This window comes from Denticeps clupeoides, chromosome 13 (assembly GCF_900700375.1).
Source record: "Denticeps clupeoides chromosome 13, fDenClu1.1, whole genome shotgun sequence".
NCBI classification, from domain to species: domain Eukaryota; kingdom Metazoa; phylum Chordata; class Actinopteri; order Clupeiformes; family Denticipitidae; genus Denticeps; species Denticeps clupeoides.
In genome coordinates this window covers 15,860,202-15,884,345 of record NC_041719.1, presented here as the reverse complement: position 1 = coordinate 15,884,345, position 24,144 = coordinate 15,860,202, and the positions used below count along the sequence as shown (strand labels likewise).

General features: G+C 43.3%; 1 protein-coding gene across 5 annotated transcripts in view; it reads left to right on the top strand.

Moving 5' to 3' along the window:
* lpp (LIM domain containing preferred translocation partner in lipoma) overlaps positions 1 to 24,144 on the top strand; it is a 174,573-nt gene that overhangs the window by 30,734 nt on the left and 119,695 nt on the right. Inside the window, exons 1-2 of one of the 5 annotated variants that reach the window (XM_029001838.1) lie at positions 1,402 to 1,651; positions 3,471 to 3,568. The gene's annotated coding sequence lies outside the window, so the exon portion shown is untranslated. The other 4 variants (XM_029001840.1, XM_029001841.1, XM_029001839.1 and 1 more) reach the window with 4 other exon arrangements.

The following is a 24,144-nucleotide window of genomic DNA, read 5'->3' as shown; positions in this document are numbered from 1 at the left end:
AGTGGCAAGAATCTCAGCTAAATACATTATGTTGGTAACACAGTAAAACGTTCATGGTGATTTGACAACTTTTTATAGCCTCTGTGTATAATAGTCTGAACACAGTTTTGGTCACAACTGGCGACAGGGCCGTAACTCATTCAAGCCTCCTCCTTAATAAGCTGCCTTCACAATTCAATTGCAGTTTGTACTTTGGGGTGGATCATTCTATTTATACGGCACTATCTGAGGGCCCTTTCGAATTTTCCGGCAAATTTATGACTTTTGCCGTCTGCACTTGAACCCTGCTTAGCACCCAAGGACCATTCCAAACCCTTATCTGGTTAACACATCACAAGGCTGAAATTACAACACTGGAGGAAAAAAAACATTTGGCGGAACGGTTAAGTGTGCAAAAAAAAAAAAGAATAGAAAAAACCCCAAAAAGGACCTGAGCGTGGTGATAGGTATTTAGCTGCCTCTAACTGTTACCTTATGTAGAGTCAGAAATGGCGTGCAGCTTCTGAGCGGTTCTGACTTAAATCAGAGTGCAGTTATGATCTTTGCATTGACTGTGGCCCATGCAAACAGGCTGCTTTGCATTGCAAACGTCAGCGTGCAGTAAAGCCGCGAGCTGCCGGGAATTATCACTGTTCTCTGCTCGCATAAAATGTCAGGAGGTGAATTCAGATTAAATTAAGAGGGCCGATAGTGCTCCGGAAGGGCCTTGTGGTATTTATTTACCCCAGATGTGTCATAGGAATAGAAGTTAGTGTAAAAAAAAAACCTGTGAGAGGAGTGACTTTAGTGATGGTAAAAAGTTTCTCACAGTGTGACATGCAACTGAAGTCATCCAGAGCAAAATATGCTCACGTGGCATCTGTGGGGCAGTGGAAGGAAGCGGCCCCGTAATCAGAAGGTTGCCGAGTCGTATCCCAATTCGCCAAGGTGCCACTGAGCAAAGCACCGTCCCCACACACTGCTCCCCGGGCGCCTGTCCTGGCTGCCCACTGCTCACTCAGGGTGATGGGTTAAATGCAAAGGACACATTTCACCGTGTGCTGTGCTGCTGTGTATCACTTCACATAAATTGTTTTTTATTAAATTTTGCACGGTCGCAGACCTTTTGAAATTGTGTAGGATTTCCCCATATTTCATTAATAATGCACATTTCGCATTTAGAGACAAAGCACGCATGTTCTCCGTGGCACATAGTCACACGACCTGTCATGTTTCAGTGGAAAATCGATCATATTCAGCATTATTTTGCTCACTGATTACATTCAAACAAACTTGTGACACTCGTGATGCACAATACGCGAGATTTCCGTCCGCTCCCCGATCCTACTGGGCCAAAGTGGGCTCAGATCCGGTCCAAATGAATTCCCACTCCGCACCGACCCGTTATTACTGGGATTTGCTGTTGTCACAAATGGACGTGGACGGTCGTTTAAAAGTCGAATTCCCCGCGCCGTGTCTTTATGAGGAAGGGAGATCGCAGCTGAACAAATACTGCCTTACATGGGCAAATTTCTGGACGGGGGCAACTGTCGGCTGGAATTCCGCGCCGTGACGTCACTGCCTGTTACTCTTCCCAGATTTTGGGGGAAAAGAAGTTTCACTTTATGTGGGATTCGAAACTCCCCCTCTCGCCCGGTTCTTAGAAAGCGAGGTAAGCGAAGCGGACGCGGCGGAGCGCCGGCGGCTCGCCGCCCCGGAGCTCACCGGCTCGCAGGGCCGCGGAGCGGGGGGGAACCGGGCGAGCGGACTGGTTTACGCGGCGGCCGCTGTCGGTTCCTGGTTGAGGTGGACGCCGCTCGGCGTGAGAATGGAGGGCGTGGGCTCGTTCCGGAAACGGGGCTTTTTTTTTTTTAATATCGCGGCGTTTTATCCCCCCCTCCCCTCCGTGGAAACGTTTAATTCGATCGCCGATCGCGCGACTGGCGTCTCGGCGTCCTGGTTTTTCACGCCGGCGCCTGACGGCCGTGTTGTTGCGGGAACGCGGAAGTGGAAGTCGGCGTCCCGCGTCCGGGCGGCGCGTCAACTTTTGTCGCGGTTCGTAGCGGCGAGTTGTTCTCTGACCTCGCAGTGAAGGATGCTCCGCTGCTCCCGTCAAAAACACCACTCGCGCCCGACGACGCGCGTACTGCCGCTTATTGACAGAGGTCACAGGTCACAGGTCACTGTTAATACAACAATACGGAAGTTGACATTTAATGGTCATTTTATTCAGAATGAAGCTCTGCCACTGGCATGGCTGTCTCAGCTGCTGTAGGACACAGTTCGTAATTGTTCATGTTGATGCGTTAGTAACTGGAAAGTAACGAAGCGTTAATAACCAATGTGCAGAAGGCACAATGACATTTGAAGATAGTCAGTATTGTAATACTATAGTACATGCGTAATAAAGACGGGTCCGCGGGTAACACGAAAACCACGTTTGGTACAGTGTTAGTGCTTCCATGTTCGAGTTGACACGCATTTTTTTGCGTAGTTTTGCGGTTTCGCTCTGTGGAGCCTTTTCCGATCACGACGGGAGAAGAGGTGCTTGTTCAGAACCTGTCGTGAAAGACTATCCTGCATTTGATCTCACTGCATCTCGCCTGCATCTCAGTGCAAACATGTCTAGGCCTTAGACATTGTTCGTTTCTGGAAAGGGAGAGAAACGGCTAATGTGCTGAAATATTCATCATTATCCCCGCAGAAAAGATATTCAGACTTTCACTTTGATATGAATTTCAAATCAATAACATCAAGGCTCCATGAGCGCTCAATCATCAAACCGAATATCTCTATATCATTCCTACAAATGTTTAAACTCAGGCAACGTTAAACCCGGGCTGTCTTTAAAACCTCTGTAAAAAAAAAAAAAAAGAAAGGACACGTTTTGACAGCTCTGCTCACGCTGAAGTTAAAAGTTGAGTCGAGCCTTTGAGAGCAGCCCGCCTTCGTGGTGATACCGCGATCCTCCGTGGTTTGAATGTAGCCCTTTTTAATGAATACCAGCCGTCATGACAAGGACACAATTGCAACGTGGGTCTCGCTAATCAAATGTCCAGAAAAAGTAAATACATTGCTAGAATTAAGGGAGTGCAATTCTTGCATCATGAGGTGTTAAGCCACTAAAGAAAAGCCAAGATGGCGCGTGAATTTATGAAGCAGTGAAGACTCTTCAGACCAGGCACTGCTAATTGCACCAGAGGATTGATTAGCCAGGCCCGGGTTCGGGTAGCTGCGCCCCCTTCCACATGCAGTGTGGAGGAGACGTGATTTATGGGCACCGGGCCTCATCCTTCACACGCAGTTAGAGAAACGTGTCCCCCCTGACAACACTTTAGTGTGACTTGAATTTATTTCTTTTTTTAAGCTCCCGGTGCTTCTTAAACATCGTTCCCACTGAGTGTAAAGTTGACATTGCGTGATTTTGCCTCGTGCTTCGTTGATGTACTGTTTACATTGCTCACTAATGTATGCCTGTTATACTCCTACAGTTCCCGTATGTGGATGAGCATCAGCCACAGCCTAAAGGCTGCCTGAGGGAGACTGAAGACAAGAACGGTGACACCCAGACAACAAGTGAAGGCTACAGGTGCGTTTTAAAGTAAAAGTCCTCTACACTGGGTATTGGAATCAGAAATGCCAGGTTTTGTTGTTCAGTATTAACAAACACTACTGTTCAAAAGTCATTTAGAAAAACGTATTTGAATTTGGTTTGAGTAGAAAAAAAGAAAAATACATTTTAAATTAGCGATGTAGTCGAACCCACATCTGCTGATTTACTAGATAGTGTACCAGTGTGAAAATTGCTTCCTTAATCAGTAAAACTGTTTTCAGCTCTGCTATAATAATTGAAAAGGTTTTTCTAATAATGACCGAATCTTTTTAAGAGACTTATTTATTTATTTATTTATTTATTTATGAGACATATTTATTATTGTGGATAAACATCCTCTTTACAAAAATGCAGATTTTCCAGAAACAGATGTTTCCAGCAACTAGAGACATCAACATTGTCTTGAATTTTGTCCCATTTGATGTCCAAACAATTGTTCCCTGACATTTCTAAATCACCCAATTTGAGTCATATCTGACATGTATATGTGAGATTTGTTTAATTTACTCTTTGTTGTGCAGAATGGTACAATAAGACGACCTGATCGTATTTTCCTTCAAATCTGGAACCAACCGTTTCCGAACTGATGCTTGGTTTATCATGCTCCCCTCTCTGTCCATGAAGATTTTGTCTGTGTGCTCAGTTCAGGGACCCTCATGCTTGGTTATTTGGTGATTTTGATTAGACTCATGTAAGATAGACTCCGGCTCACCATGGCATTGGATTTCGAAACCTGAAACTTTAATAGTTGTGTTCATGCTAAGGGAATTAGTTGTAAATTTGTTCAGGAAAATGAGCTGTTGAAATCAGGAGCAGATGCCACGATTGGGAACGGTAGTTGGGCACCCTCTCTGCAAACTTCATGCAAACATATTCGGTTCCCTGGTTGAGACATACTTACATGTGTTGTCCTTTACCGTCCTGAATGTCATTACAAATGTCCCACTGTAAATGGCAAATGGATAAACTAAAGGTTAATAACAAATTATTTGGATTTTTTTATGCCAGAACCTGATGAGAAACCTGCCTAGTCCTGCATTCAATATACATTCACCTTGACAGATACCACCAATGCAAAATGTGCACCTTGGTTTCCGGGGGACTCTGTGACGGCAGTAAAACACCCAGTGCCATGCTGCAAATGTTTTGAGGAACACCGCATCCCCATATCTCTATCCAATCAGGCATCTATAGGATGGAGAGACGCCACCAGCAAGCACAGCACACGGTGCACATAAAAAAATGTGTCCTCTGTTTTTAACCAACATCTTACCAAGCAGCGAGTGGCGCCTCAGGATTCGAACCTACATCCTTCCAGTCTTCTTACTTGACTGCCCATGAGTGTGTTGCATGTTGTTTTTCTTTTGTTTTTGGTTACGTTTGCAGCTAGCTGTACCACAAATTGACCCCTCGGGGACAATAAAGATGGCCTAACCTAACATATATGTATATATTTGTCCTGTTGCACAGTGCACTGGGTGTCATAACTTTGCAGTGTGGTTAGGACTGAGAGTCCCTGACCACCTTCCCTCTGTGGGAGTGCTCCCATGTATTTAATTACACTTCTTTAATCACAAAAAGTCACTTCCTGTGACACTGTTTAACCTCTCGGAAAGTGGGTTATCATTACCTTGAAAGCCTCCTTAGTGGTTTAAGTCGTGAACGATTATTTTAGCTCTGCAATGAAATGTTCTGAAATAGGCATGAGCGCTTCCTTTTTGTGGCTGTAAGAGATACCCTCCCGCTCGACAGGGGCTGGAGCGCCGTGCTCTCTTGGTAAAATGACACTATTATTACCATGAATTTTGTAATGCGAGTCTGTGTAGTTCTATTATCAATATATTCCCCATATATTTGTTTGACATTGGGTCAGATTTGATAAATATTTCTTTTTTTTTGTAATTCCCAAAACTCGCGTTGCCAGCCTTGTCTTTGAGTCCAGCAGCAATATTGTAGAAGTGGGCAGAGGTGGATGGACGCTTGGTGTGAAGCCTTATTTTTTTTGGGTTAAAGGTGAGCATCAGGCCTACTGTGGTTCGGAGGAATCAGCATCATGCACTTTGTGTACCCGCTGGGGGCCTTTGTCATGTACTGAATCCCTGCACTCTGTGCCTCTATAACGTCCGTGACACTTCGCAATGTATGCAGACGCCCGATTACGCCGATGGATTACTGAAACATTTCCGCACCCCTCCCACATCTCCATCTTGTGGTTAAGGAAGCGGCCCCTGTAACCAGAACTTTGACGTTTCAAATCCTGATCTGCCAAGGTGTCACTGAGGTTCCACTGAGCACCGTCCCCACACACTGCTCCCCGGGCGCCTGTCATGGCTGCCCACTGCTCACCAAGGGTGCTGGTTAAAAGCAGAGGACACATTCCGTTGTGTCACCGTGTGCTGTGCTGCAGTGTTTCACAATGACAATCACTTCACTTTCTCTGTTACTTACTTTCTGTCTAAATGCTCGCATTAATAACATTAGTTGATAGATCTCCTTTGGCATGCATTAGACCCATCGCTGACATCACAGGAAACAGGAGCTACCTCCTCATGAACCACGTGTGAATATTCCTGGCCCAGAATAGGCTCTCGTGTAGGTTTCTCGGGTCTGTAATATCACAGCCATCAACTGAGCCTGGTCTGCAGGCAGGACCTGGATGTGCTAATAGGATTTGCCGTTATAGATTTAAACCTCTGGATGAGTGGCTGGGTGTCATTGTATAGCCTTGATTGTTGAGTAATTGTTGCAAGTGGGAACGTCCACATTTATATGGTGTGTTTGGGTGGAGGAGAGTCGCGCTTCAGGCTTTTTCAGAATCTTGGCCGTATCCGTGGGTCTCCCGATGAGGAGTTATGGCAATGGGCCGGCGGGGGCTAAGCTTGACTGATGAGTGCAGAGAAAGCTTCCATATTTGGGCCGTCCCAGCGGGCCGTTCCCCACGCCGAAGGAACCGGGCAGCAGCCCCGTTAGTAAAAACTCAGTCTACAGGCCTGCCGCTTTGTGCACACATGCGTACCTGCACAAACACGCTGGTGCAAATTTATGTGTCTCTGCCATTATTACTCGGTGAGTTCGGTCAGTCATTACGAGTGCTGACGATGGGAACTTGACCCGTAATCTGGAAAGCAGACGAATGGAGTCTGGACCACTACTTTATTCATTTATTTATTTGTGGGGGGAAAAATGGAGAAATAGATGCTGGCTTCGGCACTCGCCCATCTCCGGTAATGAATAGTGTTCTGCAGTTGTCATTGTTATTCCCCGCGAACGGCACGAACCACATATTTGGCTCTTTAGCGACTTTGGTGAGCCGGAAAAAAAAAGACGTGGCATTCCAGACAGAAACGAGCTGAATCGATTTTGCCCCCAATCTTTCTCCATTTTTTCTCCATATTTGGAAATGTTTACCTCCTCATAGCTGCTGAGAGGGTGGAAGTGGGGATATGAGTCACTTTAGCGGCATAAGCCATGCTGTAGGCTCCGCACAGAACCAAACTCCCGTTCACTGCGAGCTCCTCTCTGCTCTGTGGAGACCTGGGATGCTGTAAGTATCTCGCTGCCTTCCTCTGGTCTTTTCCGTAGTTCTGGGCACCTTACGGGGCAAAGGAAGCCGGCTGTGCAGAGGGTAGGCTTTGAAAATGGGCCACGGCTCATTAGCACGCCGTTGCTTGTAGTGATGCGCCGGACTTTTCTTTCATTTTGGACCCAAACAGAAGCCGTCGTGTTGAGAGCCTTATAACTTCCTACTCTGCTGTTCAGCGTGCGCTTCAGGGCGCTCCTCTCTCTTGGGTTCCGTGTTTGAACAGCATTTTCGGCTGTGAAGAAAAGTTTGTTCCCAGGTCGCTGTATGATCCTGTTTAAGGGTCAAACCCACCCATGCCCATCGGTTCCGTAGCGCGGAGTTTACGTTATTTAGAACCTTGCGTCTCATTGCTGAATAGAGGAAATGTTTCACGGATCTGAAGCCGTGAAGCCGCAGACGTTGAGCGGGCAGGCCCGCCACGCAGCCCACAGATCTCGGGTGGGTGTGTTCTTGTTTGCATTTCAGTGTTTGAGCCATCAAATGGCCACGAACAATGACTGTAAGCATGAGTTTATGACCTTGCAGTTCAGAGTTTTAACATTAATGCACATTTAAAGAATGTTCTGGTTTTGTTGGACCTGCAGAAAGTGTGATGATTGTAGTGATGTAAAAATATAATCTTAATTATTGCATCAATTTACTCTTTTCAACGTGAAATGAGTTCGGATTAAAGCACAGACACTTATCACACTATAATTGAATGTGATTATAATTTAGGGGAAGTTTTGAGATTTCCATCTTGCCCTCTAGCCCTGTTAATATCTGATACTGTCTACAGACATAACATACCAATACTATAAAACACGTCTAGCTACAACCCGTAAGTCTAATCGCTGCTATCATTAGGATAACCGTGCTGGGAATTTTCTCTAGTCGGGATGGAGAATGGTGGATTATTTTTCAGCAGTTCTCTTAACAGCAGGCTTGCCAAAAGTGCATCAAAGCTTTGGGGTTAAGGACCCTGTTCACAGAGGAATTATTTACCCGTGCCCCCTGTGGGGCTGCATGATTAACTGTGTTTAAAATCCGGCCAGTGTGTAAAACCAGTGCGACCAGTGACCATTATGCTGCATGGTGCCAAACACGCTGTCTTACATGAGTCTGCAGAGTGAAGACAGGGGAAATCATTTTGAATTAAACGTGAATGAATTCATCCGATGTCCAACATGGAGAATCACAATGCTACATTTTGGAAACTATGTTTCAGATTGAAAATTTGCATGGTTTCCCCACACTTGAAGACAATCATGTATCAGTAGTAATCCTTAACAAAACAGAAATGTTACAGATGGGTTTTTAAGCGTTCATTCAAATATTTTAATCTGGCCATCAGGCGAAAATGCTGTGACGTGTAAACTTTTATTATAAAACTCTATTATTATTGAGCAGCACAGTAATTATGTTGCATTTATTCAGGTCGGTTTACCAGGAGGCCCTATGTTACCAGCATCAGTCGGCTTTAGTGGTCGTATGACAACCTTAACCTTTTAATCTTCTGATTGGTCACTATTTCTTATAGCCTAGATATATTTCTTTAATTATTATTTTGATGGACATTTATTGATGTCGGTTAATGATGATGCCGGTCGATTGCTATTGGTGCAGATATCTTATCCATGCTTTTTGCACGTGGGCTTATTTAGCCCCTCCAGCCATGCTGAACGACACTTTGGTATGCAGACCACCATCCATGTTTGGTCAAAGAATTTACCGTTTTCAGTTCAGGGTTCAGCTTTTTTTCTGCTTAAGAGAAGACATTTTACGCTGTGCTGCTATCTTCCACCATTACTATTATGAAGTGCTGCACTGATATATTTATTATAAGCATTACACATGGGCTGTTTCAGCAATGCCTGTAGAATGCGTCAATAGAACCCTGACACCCGACGCCTACCACCCTGAATTGGAAGAAGTGGGTGTGGAAAATGGAGGGATGGATAAATAGATGGAAATAAGAAGATTGCTGACACTCTAAACATATAAAAGCACAAAATGGAAGATGCAGTTATGATGTTACCTTATACAACAGATAATCTAGTCTTTATGTAAGACATGTGGAAAAACTAGGTAAATATTCATTGTGACAATGGCATGGCTTGCATGTGGCAGAAATAATGATCATACATCCATATTAAACCACCCATGTCCCCCTGAAAGATTAAACATTTCCAGGTTAATCTGTGACATGATTTAAAAAAGAGTCAAGGGAACAGCTTCGGGGGAAAGTAAATTGTAATAGAATTTAGCGTGGCCATGAAGAAAGAGCGCCCCGACTTTAATGATAGCGTCAGACGCTAATCTCATTTGCTGTCTTGCTCATCTAACGTTACTCAAGGCTTCCGTAGCCACTGCTTTTTGCCCGCGGTGTCCTGTCCTGTCGGTGTAGCAGACCTTGTCGTACGATCGGATTTTGTACAGATATCTCCTTCAACACGGTTTCCCCTTCCCATGATGCCCGGCGGCATGTAGCCCTCACATTCTCACTTCCAGTCTCATTCAATACGTGATTGAATTTATTAGTATGTTTTTCAGTAGAATCAATCTCTCAACACCTGATGCAGTTAAATAAAACAGGCTTTGATCGAATATCGAATAGCTTTTATTGTCATATAAAATTGTACGGTACATATGAGGGAAATTTGTGTGTGCAAAGCCTCTCACGCAGCAGAGAGGGAAATTGGTATTGAGAATTTTCTGTCAGTATTGAATTAGAAATTCTAGTATAGTGACAACCGAAGTCATGAGGCTTTGCATGCTATTTCACAGGAGATGCCTGCATTTGAGATACTTGAGATACAGGGATTTGTTTAACTTATCTGTCGATGCTGCGCACGTGCACTTTATGTCAGTGTAAAAACGCACACATGAAGACCATGTGGTGTTGGAGAAGAGAATAGAGTGTGTAGAAAAAACTCTTTCTCCCTCCACACAGAGCACTGTATTTAACCACTCCAATTTGATGTTACCTGGCAGAAAGAGGCATGGCACAACAGAGGTTAGAAATGAACAGTTTCTAATTTATTAACACCGGTAAATAATTATTGTAGTTACATGTGAATATTGAATGTAAAAAGGTACCAAGGTTACAGAGAAAGTAAACATGAGAAGAAAGAGTAAAGAGGGAGAAGAGAAAGAGAAGGGAAAGAGAGGGAAACCCCCCTGAGCAAGATAGCTCAGAGGTCCCTTTTCCACATGTGTGCAGACATTTATACCCCTGGCCTACAGGAAGTTGTCACTGGCCTACAGGAAGTTGTCACTGGCCTACAGGAAGTTGTCACTGGCCTACAGGAAGTTGTCACTGACCAATCAGAACCTGTTGTTTCTGATGTCACGCCCCCGGTGCCTCCCATTTGGTGAAGACAAAGAGGGTGGGCGGTCCTGACGGCTGATACTTCGCACGTTGATGTCGGACAAAGGCATGTAAAAACCGGGGTGTCGAATCTTCACCCTCAACCATCGACACAGGAATGTTACACTTCCCCCTGCAGACATCTGTTATGCAATGCAAAAACAGGCTCCTGCGATGTCCATTCTTACAGACGGCCGGTTGATCCCCTGGGGCACTCGAGTATTCAGGGTCCATGGGGATCACAATTGGGTCATGATTGTGTATCTGCTTGCTTCCTGGTCAGTCGGGAATTCAAATGTAGCCGATAGTTGTGGTTCTGTGTCCTTTGTGATCCTCAGGCATCTGAGGTCACCCTTGTAGGGAAACCTGTCTTCTTGGCATAGATCAAACACAGCAGCATACATAGAATATTCAACTGGATCCAGGGCTTTTCACACTTGGTTGGGTTCTTTGTCTGGAGTGTGATGAGGTTTGCATACAGATTGTGCATGTAGAAAAACAGTGTTCATCGTACATTAAAACCAAACCAGGAAAACAAATGACAACAATGATCAGATACTGTAATGCAAAAAACATGTAAATATAGTGGGAGGCTTAAAATGATATCAGGGAATTCATAACTCTGCGAATTTGCATCGGCTTATCAAGTCTAATCAACAACAGTGGCTGGGAAAATAAATACAAATAAATAAATAAAAAAGTCCCGCTTGTTGCCATGTGATTGGAGAATTACACCTTTATTAGGGAATTCATAACTCTGCGGATTTGCACCGGCTAACGAAGTTCAATCAACAACAGTGGCCGGAAAAATAAACACAAATAAATAAAAAAGTCCCGCTTGTTGCCATGTGATTGGAGAATTACACCTTTATTAGGGAATTCATAACTCTGCGAATTTGCATCGGCTTAACGAAGTTCAATCAACAACAGTGGCCGGAAAAATAAACACAAATAAAATCCCGCTTGTTGCCATGTGATTAGAGAATTACACCTTTATCACTAAAAGCTATTATTTGAGATTATGGCATTGTTGAGGTGTTCAGAGAGAGAAACAGTTTCACATAAATTTAAATTCTGATCCTAAACATGTTGATCATACTGAACATGAATTTAAAATAAAAACATTTAAGTTTAACAGTGCAATTTCCAATCCCTGATCAGTTATTATCAAATTGTTCACCGTGGGACATGGTTTATGATGTTCAATGTAATACCAGTAATCTAAAATGTCACAAATCCTGGTTAACAGTTTGGTTTGTGGGTTCATCTATTGTGCCAGCCATATCTACATGCCACATTGTAAGTGATACAGTAATTAGTCTATGTTCATTTTATACCTTGTCGGAGTGGATCTGGATTTAGAAATGCCTCGGTTTCTACGGTCCCGGGCTTTTAGGATATGTAGATCCTTTTTATTTAAATTAAAGCACATAGATTCTATTCTTCCCTATGCAGTAAAATTCAGATAAAAGAGACTTACGGTCACAGATCCACATCCGAGCAAAGGTATCACGTCGGGATCACCATTTGTAAAAAAGACCACACATGAAGACCATGTGGTGTTGGAGAAGAGAATAGAGTGTGTAGAAAAAACTCTTTCTCCCTCCACACAGAGCACTGTATTTAACCACTCCAATTTGATGTTACCTGGCAGAAAGAGGCATGGCACAACAGAGGTTAGAAATGAACAGTTTCTAATTTATTAACACCGGTAAATAATTATTGTAGTTACATGTGAATATTGAATGTAAAAAGGTACCAAGGTTACAGAGAAAGTAAACATGAGAAGAAAGAGTAAAGAGGGAGAAGAGAAAGAGAAGGGAAAGAGAGGGAAACCCCCCTGAGCAAGATAGCTCAGAGGTCCCTTTTCCACATGTGTGCAGACATTTATACCCCTGGCCTACAGGAAGTTGTCACTGGCCTACAGGAAGTTGTCACTGGCCTACAGGAAGTTGTCACTGGCCTACAGGAAGTTGTCACTGACCAATCAGAACCTGTTGTTTCTGATGTCACGCCCCCGGTGCCTCCCATTTGGTGAAGACAAAGAGGGTGGGCGGTCCTGACGGCTGATACTTCGCACGTTGATGTCGGACAAAGGCATGTAAAAACCGGGGTGTCGAATCTTCACCCTCAACCATCGACACAGGAATGTTACACTTCCCCCTGCAGACATCTGTTATGCAATGCAAAAACAGGCTCCTGCGATGTCCATTCTTACATCAGTATGTGCCTTCTCTGGGTTCTGGAGAAACGTTGTTTCCTTTCTTTATGCACCCTCTAACGGGAATCTAGCCACAATGATAATAAAGCGCACTTGAACTTTAAATTGCACTGGGTGTTAAAAACGGGATTTACCGGGGAACAAGAAGCACATAACAGGACACAGTAGGTACAAAATGACTGGGCGGGGACAGGGTGTCAACAGGACACATTTATATTAAACACAACATGTGAACACAATCAGGAATGTAGGGAGACGCACACAACACATGAAACTCTGGCTCTGTACGTGGAACTAGAGCACCCCAAAACGTGGCACTGGGTAGAATTTCATTAATTAAAAAACAAACACTCCATATGTACATACACACTATACTCTGTTCTGTTAGAAAGAAAGAAAGAAAGAAAGAAAGAAAGAAAGAAAGAAAAGAAAGAGAAGACATTTTTTTCTCAGAAGATCCATGTTCTGTGAAACCACTGATTTAACTCTGCATGTCTGTCCCCTCACAATTTTTTTTGTTTGAAATTTGTGGTATTTCCCCTCAAATTATTGTCTGATCGCAGCCTGGTTCTTAGAAGTATGAAAAGCAAATAAAAATAACTTTGAAAGTGGCTCATTGGGGCAAAGTCGCAACACAAGCACTATGTTGCAGAGTTGGAACATGGCAGAAATCTCAAGATCCAAGATTAGGACCACTTAATCTCATCTCACTTGCTGTTTCGCAAACCCAGATTGGGGAAGATTGGGTGTTTGTTTTTAAAGTGAAGCCTTTCCAAATGGATCTCCTGTCAACAATTAAACTTAAAGCATGATTAACAAGAGCAATTAAGCGATGGAGCCGATTTTCTGAGTCGCAAGCTAAATAAGAAGTGATTATCTGCTTAAAAGCGATTCATATTAAAGGTCTGATTGCTTTCTATTTTTGCGTCTAATTCTTTTATTGACACAGTCTTAACAGCTCTTCACCACTGAGAATTTGTCATTTTGAGAGCAGAATGGGAGTCGAGATTGCTGGGTTTAAGACAAGTAAACAGCAAATTTCTGTCCTGGTTGGTTCTGCAGGCATTGCCAATATTCCAGGCATTCGAGAAACGAAATTTCTCCGCTGCTCAGATTGGTGTGAAAGTCAAACGATATTTAGTTTCATAAAAATTACTGCACACCCCCTAAATTTTCTTTCACGCTCAAGATTCGAAAACGTTCAAAGCATTCTTGGTTTTTTTAAGCGAATAAAATGTCAACTCATTGAATAAGCCGAGCTTGGAGGTCAAGTACGTCCGTGCGCTGGATAACACTGGTTGTGTTGTTGTTGCTTTCTGCTCTTAACATGATAACGCGCATGTGATGTGAAAAGCCGCTTGTTCTACTCCACGTTGACACAATTAGACTGTTATTTCCTGGGTAGCGCAATTGTTTTTAACTTTGTGTTAGTGTGCGCGCTCTGCCTTGTTTTTTCCTACGTCGTCGTCTACAGCCTTGAGCTAAAGCACCAAGAGATTAGCTAACTGGATAAAAAGATCAGTTACTCAATACAACACAGGGACTAACGTGACCCGAGTGTCCTTAAGGTACTTCAGACAGGCCTCAGATCAGAACTCATATCATCTCATGCTTACAATATAAAGTAAGATGTAACCATTGAAACCCCACAGAGCCTTTTGGCGGGATCAGAAGGACTATAAATGCTGGTACAAAAATTCTAATGTTTCATTTTTATCCAAACAAGGCTTCTTTAAGTAATAATTTAATATCTAAATAAAAAGGGACTGTTGTAATGGAAAGCATAAACTTTATAATAAGCTTTATTGTGTTGTAGGGAGCTAGAGAAGCATCTCATTTTGATATGAAGTGTAGCTCGACCCTGAGATAACCAACTCACTTGGGCCGCAGAGCGAACATGCTGCCAAAGATTCAGATTTTATTATCAGTGTGGCCAATATTGGCTTTTTCTGTCAGCCATTTTTGATTTAATTCGTCAACATCTGTTTAGGCCACAATTCTCAGCTTCCTGGGGCTTAAAAGGTTCACGATGGACTGAAAGAAACCGCCGCACGTAGGCGTTAAAATGATCTAATTAGTTCCGCAACCTTGTTGTTAAATATATTACGTAAGGATGAATAAAGCCAGTATTGTTGGTGGTAATGCCAGCTCAGTAAAATGATTCTGTTTCCATAATTACCGCTCCCGTTCTGAAAAGGCATACTGTGACAGTCTGCCAAAAAAGTGGCATTAAAACCACTGGAGCCCTGCTGTTGTTGAGAATCCTGGGTCACTGGCAGATTATTCTTTGGAGTGGCAGAAGCCAGATGCTAATAGAAGGAAGATTTGTGTTGTCACGTGTGTTATGTTGCTAAAGTACAAAAATAGCAAAGTACTGGTATTGTAGAAATGAATCATATTGCAACCCGATATTGGTGGCCTGCTGCTCTGCTGGTGTGGGATCGTTCACCAAAACCAAAGGGGTCTCGGTCTGTCATGTGACATATCCAATGCTTAATTACATTTAAATGATCTTGGCCATGAATAGTATTGAAAGAAACAAGTCTGATTTTTAGATGAATAGAATACTCAGTAGCACTTTGTTTTGTTGCTGTTTTTTTTTTTTTTAAACGAGATTTAAAAGTTGGCCAACGTGCCTCTGATCTGGGAATTGATTGAAAAGCTTCTTAAAAGTGCAGTCGTAATAGGAAATGGTTACAAGTCACACTGGTGAAGGGAACAGGATAGAAAATGGCTGGGGAGACTTATAATGGAGTATTAAATAGATGGGCAAAGTGTTCTGGGTTCTAAAAAGAATGCAAATTACCCTTTTAGTGGATATTATTGGCATGCTCCACTGACCATTGTTAGCCTGCCTTTTAACTTGGTGGGGGATTGGCTCTTGAGCTTTATTATGAAAAGTGGAAATAAAGGACAAAAAACGATTCTTGATTCAAGTTACATGGACGTTCTTAAAATGATATTTTTTCTTACATGATCTGGTGGCTGTTGCAACAGTTTAGTTTTGTGGGTATCAACTGGGTTAGGGTTAGGGTTAGTCCACTGCTGCATGTGGGCCTTATTTTGGCTTGGGGGTGTTCTCTGTTGTAACCTTCATTATTAAACTTATCATTATGCCTGAAGTACTGATGCATGTTTGGAAGTCCTCATAAGATGTCTCTAGCAGAGACTGTGTGACTGCTGATATCCTTGTGCTCCAAAGTACATAGAATGTAGAAAAACAGGATAAAATGGAACGAGATGGGACAGGGGCATTTTTTTAAATCAACCCAAATGATGAAGTCAAAAATGTTTCTCATTTTTAAAAATTTGTTTAGAAAAACAGATAGCTCATAACTCAGTGGGTGGAAGGATAGTTAATTCCGCCATACAGCTAACTAGCATGCCAGTATTTTTCCAATAATAATTATTAATTTCTGAAAACAATAGTCATATGACATTAGTGAACAGTCCCCATGCAAAGGGTCAGTGCTAAAAATGCAAGGAATGTCTTAAAGAATCCAGTCAAACGGTAACAATTTTTCAATAGATAAATTTTCTCTCTTTCTCTATTAAAGATGGCACTCTGAAATATGAGATCTGAAGGGACTTCCACCAAAATCTCTCATGCTTGCATGGTATATGATCGTGAACATCAGACAAGGCAATGTCTGAAGACTCCTCACTGGAGCCTTCTGATGTTATGTCGGGGCAGTGGTGGCCTAGCGGTTAAGCAAGCGACCACATAATCAGAAGGTTGCCGGTTCAAATCCCGATCCGGCAAGGTGCCACTGAGCAAAGCACCGTCCCCACACACTGCTCCCCGGGTGCCTGTCATGGCTGCCCACTGTTCACTCAGGGTGATGGGTTAAATGCAGAGGTGTGCACCATGTGCTGTGCTGCTGTGTATCACATGTGACAATCACTTCACTTTAATTAATAATTCATGTCCCTGTAAAGCATCGGTACAGTCCAGAACGATCCTCCATATTTTTACCTGAGCTTTGTTATTTCATTCTTTTCTGAACCAAAATAAATTACTGTCTACAGGCCTTTTGGGGCTTGTAGGTCGATTTTAGTAGAGATGCTTCATTGAGCACATTTTCCCATTAGCCCAATGCCGTTCCTGAATCGGACCAGCACTGGGCACAGCCTCCTGTAGCCGAATGGGTTCTCAGACAGCGCGGGTCTAAATACTACTTAGCCTTTCAGTCCTTACAAAGCACCACTGCTCCTGCTGGTTGGCAGACAGCAGGCCTCTGAACGTGCTCGGCACTCACGTGGCCCGCTGCCGGGATTAATTGCCACCCTCCTGCCTGTGATCCTGGAATGCAATTACCTACTGACCTCAATCAACCACTTGGCAGGAAGTCACTATCCCTCAAAGACTTTTGGCTGCACCTGGGAAATAAATACTTTCTCTCCCTTTCCCGATTATTTTCTGGCCATTTCACCGACTCTGTGTCAGTCCCTGTCACTCTCTCTCTCTCTCTCTCTCTAGCACTGTGCTCATGAAAGAGAAGGTTCGTCCATCTGCAAACAATAATCGAAAGCCTAATTTGCATATGCATTATCCGTTTATCTGACACTCTTATCCAGTCCGACTTATGTCTGCTAATTATAGGGTCAGTGACGGTGGGGTCACATTGGTTTAAGTGCTAAAGGGGACAATTGTAGGCACAGAGTGGGACTGAAATTATGACTTTTTTGGTTTATCTGAATGAGAGCCATATTTGCTGATTCCTGTAATTCTTAAAGCTGCTTTTACTGAACATTGTTGAGTCTGCTTTCTACATTAACTTCTGTTGTTCTTGAAGAACATCTTCATCTTTTGCAGCTATAGATGATGGCTGACCTTGATTTGCATTTTAAATTTACAGCGTTTGGCCGATGTAGTTATCCAGAGCGAGTGGGAAAAAAACAAGTGGGAAATTTACAAAATTACTTACAGTCAGTAGTTACAAGCAGTAACTACTGACTTACAATCAGTAGTGAGAGGGACAGTACCCCAGGAGACACTCTTCTGGTTTACAGGTGAGTGTGTTACCCACTAGGCTACTACCACCCTGATTTCGATCCTGCAGGGGGTAGCAGCTCAGTTAAAACAGCATCGAGTCTGGTTTCTTGTTGAATCACAGTTGTGAGTCAACCTAAATTAGCCACTGACGTCAGATGCTAATTTGTGCTGTATTTGACATTGTTGACCATGAGTTGGCAGTGCATGTTTAGAGATTTTTGGGTGGGGGCTGAATTACAAATGTAAAATCTGTCTACTGATGATTTTCACGTTGTCAAGGCAACATAAAAACTTCACTAGTTCCATTCTGAGTAGAAAAGAGAATACTTATGCATTTTCATAGAACAATGAATTTGCAAGCACACAAGAAATTGAGTGGCCCCACAACTCGAAGGTTGTGAGCTCAAACCCGAGCTCCAGCTTTGTATATGTGGAGTTTGCATGCTCTACTCGTGTTGGCGTGGGATTCGTCCAGGTGCTCCGGTTTCCGCCCGCCGTTCAAAGGCACTTGGTGCACAGGTGTGAGTGTGTGAGTATGTGAGTAAATGGTGTGTGACTGCTGCCCTGCACCCAGTGTCCTTGGATGGGCTCTGAAATCCATGAATTAGAAGAAATATGATTCAAATTCCAGATCTGAATTGAGTAGTTAGTGAGTGAGTGAGTTAGTGAGTGAGAAAGTGTGTGAGTAAAATGAGTGAACACACTTTTGCAACTTGCCTAGAAAAATCCCCATGGAAAACTGTTGGGAAAATCTGTAAAACTTAATCAGATCTTCATGCTTAAATACTGTGGTTGACATTTTACCCCGTAAGTCCTTCTGCCACTGTAAGGAATGAATGCAGTGGACAGTGTGCAGACCAATACCTTCATCACTGGGAACCTTCATTAATATCGCAGTTCTTTCATTTCTTGAAACTATGCTCTACTATTATATACATTTTAAGTAGTAATTTTCATGTGCATCCTTCAAACTGCTCTCTTGTATACGTGTGTTTTTTGAAAATCAAAGGTGAATTTCAGGGGCTTTTGAAAGAAGCGTCCTCTTTATTCTGTTTTTCTAGGTGCTGAGAATAATTCTCCAGATTAGAATCCAGTCCTTGATGCCTTGATGCCTGTAGATTTTTAGTGCTTTTTTATAATCAGTGAAAAATGCTTTGAGCTTTTGGAGAACCACTTCATTTGAATATCCATTTCATTGCATGTGCGACTCTTTGATTCACTATTAAAGGGACCAGGAGACCAGATCTAAACTGCATCACAATCCATATTCCTGGGTCCTCTGGTTGAGTAGGTTAAATGCTGATTTAAACTTCGACTTAAACACCCATGACCGAGGCCTGGTATTTTCTACATTTTAATGCTCATTTCAAAACCTCCTGAAAATCTGAAAATCATTAGATATAAAGAGAGATAATCTGAAATGGTGCAGCAGGATGTCACAGATTCCTACGGGCTGGGATGCGTGCCCACAGTTGGAATTTTGGGCAGATTGTGGGAGCGCTGGGATTTGCCCTGCTCCTGAAGTGCTCTCTGCCTTCACAGATCCTAGCACCAGGGCAGTCATACAGGTCTGGCTCAGGTCTGGCTCGTCTGGAAACCACTGGACTTCCAGTTCCGGAATAAGACTCGTTGGGTCCTAATATAGGTTATAAAGAAGAAGGAGGAGGAGGAAAAAAGAAACACATGCACCAAAAACAAAAAGCCCTGGCTTAGCCAAAGGGTTTATGGCGTAGTCATTGGCATTAATGCTGAGAAAGGTTTAGGCTTTAAAGCGGAGCGATGCTATTAAAAAGGAAGCGTGTTTGTGTCCGTGCGTGTGTGTGAATGTGTGTGTGTTTATCGGGAAGGCATAAGAGGAGAAAAGCTTCTTTAGCTGCATTTATTTTCCTGCGTTCAACACTCGTTGATGACTGTCTGTGTGTGTGTGTGTGTGTGTGTGTGTGTGTGTGTGAGAGAGAGAGAGAGAGAGAGAGAGAGAGAGAGCGAGGGAGAGACAGGGGCCGTGGCATATCTTAGCGGGTCATCCCAGAAGCTGTTTCATTAGAGGATCATCCAATTTGAGATAACTCAGCTTGCTCTCAATGTGGCAGATCGAGTGTCAGTGGCACCGTGGCGGAGCGGATACACAGGCACCCACTGGCGCTGGCGGACTGTCCCAGATGGCCCGCACCAGTGCTGGCTCAGGCTGGCTCACCGGTGCAGCCAGACCCAGAGCAGATTGAACCCCAGGACTGCCTGGCTGGGGTTCTGCACTCAGACAGGTTGATGCTTGGTCTGCTAAATCTCTCAGCGGGCTTCTGGATTCAGTGTTAAAAAAGCAGCATCTTTAAAAAAAAAAAAAAAAAAAATATATATATATATATATATATATTTTTTTTTTTTATTGACAAAAAGGATGCACTAATAATGATGATGGTAATAAATAACAATTAATCTCACAGTAATCACTTTTATCAACAGCTGATGTTATTGCAGCAATCATATTTCACAATAAATGAGGTACAGGGGTATTAGAGCAGCACAGCAGGGCATTGAGGGGGACACGAGACTTTGAGGGGCAGCGTTCGCCGATGTCGTTTTCACCAGTTGACCAATGCGATTGGTTGAATTAAAGTGCTGATAATCCATCTGCATCTTTGGTTTGGCAGCAGACATCGTCCCGAGATGACGGCATCAGAGATTGGGGTAGTGAGATTGATATTGTGACATCAGAGGCTGATATTGAGGTGCCTGCTGAAGCCCAGGAGGATGAATGGATGCCGGAACGTAAGCCACACCTTTTGCGTGGTTGTGAGCCGTCCGTCATCTCCACTGGCCCCTCCCATTTCATTAAAGTTTGTATTTTTGGTTGCAGAAATAGTAACGGGCAAACAAACGAGGCAGGGTGGGTAGTTAGTTCCTCCTCTCCAAGATAACTAGCAGTTCTTCTGCTTTATTTCCTGTTTACTTCAGCAGATCCTGCCGACAAAATCTCCCCATGCTCTATGCCCTACAGCGGCGTGAAAATTGGGCCCTATTTGTTTAATATGCTTTATATTTAGGTATAAGCTGTGTGCCTCGGGCCAGTCAGGTGATTTGGACCAGGATGCGCCTCGCAGTGACATGCAGCGCAGATAAGTGGACGCCCTCGGCTGCAGTGGGGGAAATTGAGTGAGCTTGAGGTTTGATCTTTTTCGGGACGGCGGTTGTGCGAGCCCTCATCGTTTGCGTTGCTCAACTGGCATTTAGATTACACGCTGCATTTCTGCATATTTGCACCAACCCCACTTCAGGTCGAAGCAGTGGTCTGGCTTTCTCTTGTTGTTGTTGTTTTCTGATTATTTTCCGTCCGATTTTGGGAAATTAAAAGACATTCGTGTCCCTTACTCCGTCACGTCTGTTACTTTCCTGTTTTTGCGGGGAAGGACGGATGGTGGAGGACGGAATGGAGAGGGGGTGTGTAAACAAGAGGCTCGGCCCAAGCCCTGAGGCTGTGGTTTCTTCCATATACGGGATGCGAGGCTACAAGGCCGCCATTTCAGCTCAGATTCCACACATAGTGGGCATTCCTTCAAGTGAGTTTTGCTTAATGTACAGTCGTCCTTGGGGAAGAATAACTTAAATGAATGGTTCAGAGTTTGCACTGCCGCTCTGCCGTGACAAAACTTGCGCATGTGACTCTAAATCCTATTTACTTGGAGCCACTTTGTCACGTTGATGGCTGCCGCAGATATAAAGTTTCTCTCCGACTTTGTAGTCTGCCGGTGTGAAATGGATTTGCGGCGTCTCTCCGCGACGCTCGTCGCCGGGACCGTTGATGTTTGTGATAAATGCGGCAAGCGCACCCTCCTCACTCCTCGAGATCAATAGAGGGCTCCTGAGATAGTCCGAGCCCACTCTCGGCTCCCAGCCCGGCAGCCCACTCAAAGCAGCATCCAATCGAGGCGACGCCCACAGCCTCCTCAGCTCGTTTCGCCACCTTCTGATTGAGATCAGAGACGTGTGCGCTACACAGTCACAGCTCGCGCAAACAGAACAGCAGCATTTTGGGACACCTCATGATAACAAATTGGTGCTTCAAACATGGAACACATTCACAATCACCACAAGATCAATTAGTTGTGTCAATTTAATTGCATAATTATCTATTGAAAAAATTATCTATTTTATTTGCATTGAAAATATCACCCAGTTAGAATGTGAGACTTTAAAAATATGTGTATACTGAGTACAAAGTGCACAAGTGTAACATGAATATGTTTCTAAATATATGGATGTTTTTTAGGGTTTTCCATTCCCTTAAAAAGTAATATCATAAATAAGTTTATCCAATAGAAAATGATATTTTCCTTATTTTTGAAGATGAAGATGAAATTAGTTTTAATTAAAAAAATTGGCATAATACATTTTAAAAGCATTATGGCTTTTCTGTGTTTCAATAACATTGATTTTCAAACTATATGTTTGAAAAATGTCAGTATTGTGACTTTATATTTTATGTTATTATGTCCATAATTTCTCATGAGTGTGTTGTATTGAATTACGCGACGATCCCCACACAGCACTGGCACGCGAGGTGTACTTCGAACCTGCCCTATTTTAACTGGGGGGGGGGGGGGGGGGGGGGGGGTTGTTTTCTGAATGACATCACGCGCTCTGGACTGTCTGCAAACGCCCTCAGACAAAAAAAAATGAGAAAAGAACGTTTGTGTGAATGATTTAAGGCCACTTGCATGACGAGAGGTGGCCTAGTCATTCATGGCACATCAGTCATTCAAAGCAAGTGGTGACGATGCGGCCCCAAAATCTGAAATATTCCCTGGAAGGTCTGCTGGACTCCAAGAGGCAGGCGGCCACTCTCCTTTTCACACGTTTATGATGTTTCATAATGCACTGGAGCACGTCAACTGCCTTTTTGCCCCAGTTGTTTCCAGCCGCTGAACTTGTCAGCAGTGGACGCCCTTTTTGTCCAAGTTCAGGCCGGGTTGGTGGCTTCCATAACCCCCCTAACATTTAAACCTCCCCTTCCCTTACCACCTTTACCCTTAACTCCTCGGAGACCATTAGGCCTGGTTTTATACCTGAAGTATGCATTGCACTTTGTGCTCATGCTTTGAGAATTTTTTTTCTTAAAAACACAGTAAAGAGGTAAAAGGCCGAGGTGATTTCAGAGGTATGCATTTTTCATTGCCTCTCGTTTGCCTTTTTTGGCTCCCTGCTAACACTCAGCCCCATCAACCTGTCCTGGCAGGGAGCACTTAAGACACAGGTAACATCTGCACGGTAAATGGACCCTGTTGGTCCCCGACTGCAGAGAACGTGCATTAGAGGAGCACAGTGCAAGCGCCCTCTCTGTCTGGGGAAGCAGCCATGAACGTGTAGAGGTCAGAAGTCATGACATCTCCCAGCGGAATCTGTATGCTCTCTGGATGGGACTATTGATCTCTCAACAGTCCTTTCTCATGATTAACGTCTCCTTATTCATAATAGGCGCCCTCAAACCTCAAATTATAAAGACCTTTTCACTGGCTAAATTGCATTTCTTTGACAGATTAGCAGCCTTTTAAATTCCGTTAATAGGCTAATATTCTTGAATTGTCTGATCGCTTAAGTGTGATTAGGAACAGCCCCAAATCAGAGTGCTAAATGGCTCAGATAATGTGAGAATTTGTCTCTTTGCCTTTTTGTTGAAATGGGCTGTTAGAGTGAAAACGGTTTAACCTAAATTATCTTAATGTATTTTGAATTAAAATTAAATTGCTGTCATCTATTAAAAAAAAAAAGTCTTCCTAAAACTGAAAGGTCTTGTATTTTTTATTGGGGGGGGGGCATATTTGCATGAACACCCACATTCAATCGAGGCGCGAATGCTGTGGCTTTGTTAAACAGTTGGCCTGTTTGTTTCTTTATTTATTTCCTGCCTGATGAATTGCGTCGCACATATGAGGAATAGCCGGGCAGAATGTTATTCAGATGATAATAATTATTATAATGATTGCTTAAAAGACCCTCGTCAGAGCCAGGGTCGGCACGCTGATTTCATCCCCGGCGATGGATTTCACCCATGGCTGCAGGCCATGAAGAATTTATTGGAGCCTCTTTAATTTATTAGAGTAGTCATTCCATCGTCTTGGAAACTTGGCCTGAGCTCTAGGCTAGGTTTGTTTAAGCTGTATTTCACCAGCAGCAAAGTATGCCACAGATTCTCAAAACCTGCATATTTTCACCACATGGAAAAAGAGGACGTTGAGTAAAGGTGCCATGGACAGATTCCATTTTTTCCCCCCTGCTTTGTAATATACTGTAGCCTGTAGGTCAGTTTTCCTTTTGTTTTCCTTAACAAAAATGTCGTAACGTTATTTAATATTTATATTTGACAATAGTTATCCATTATGTTCTCCAACAGTTAAGTGCTGGTGTAAAC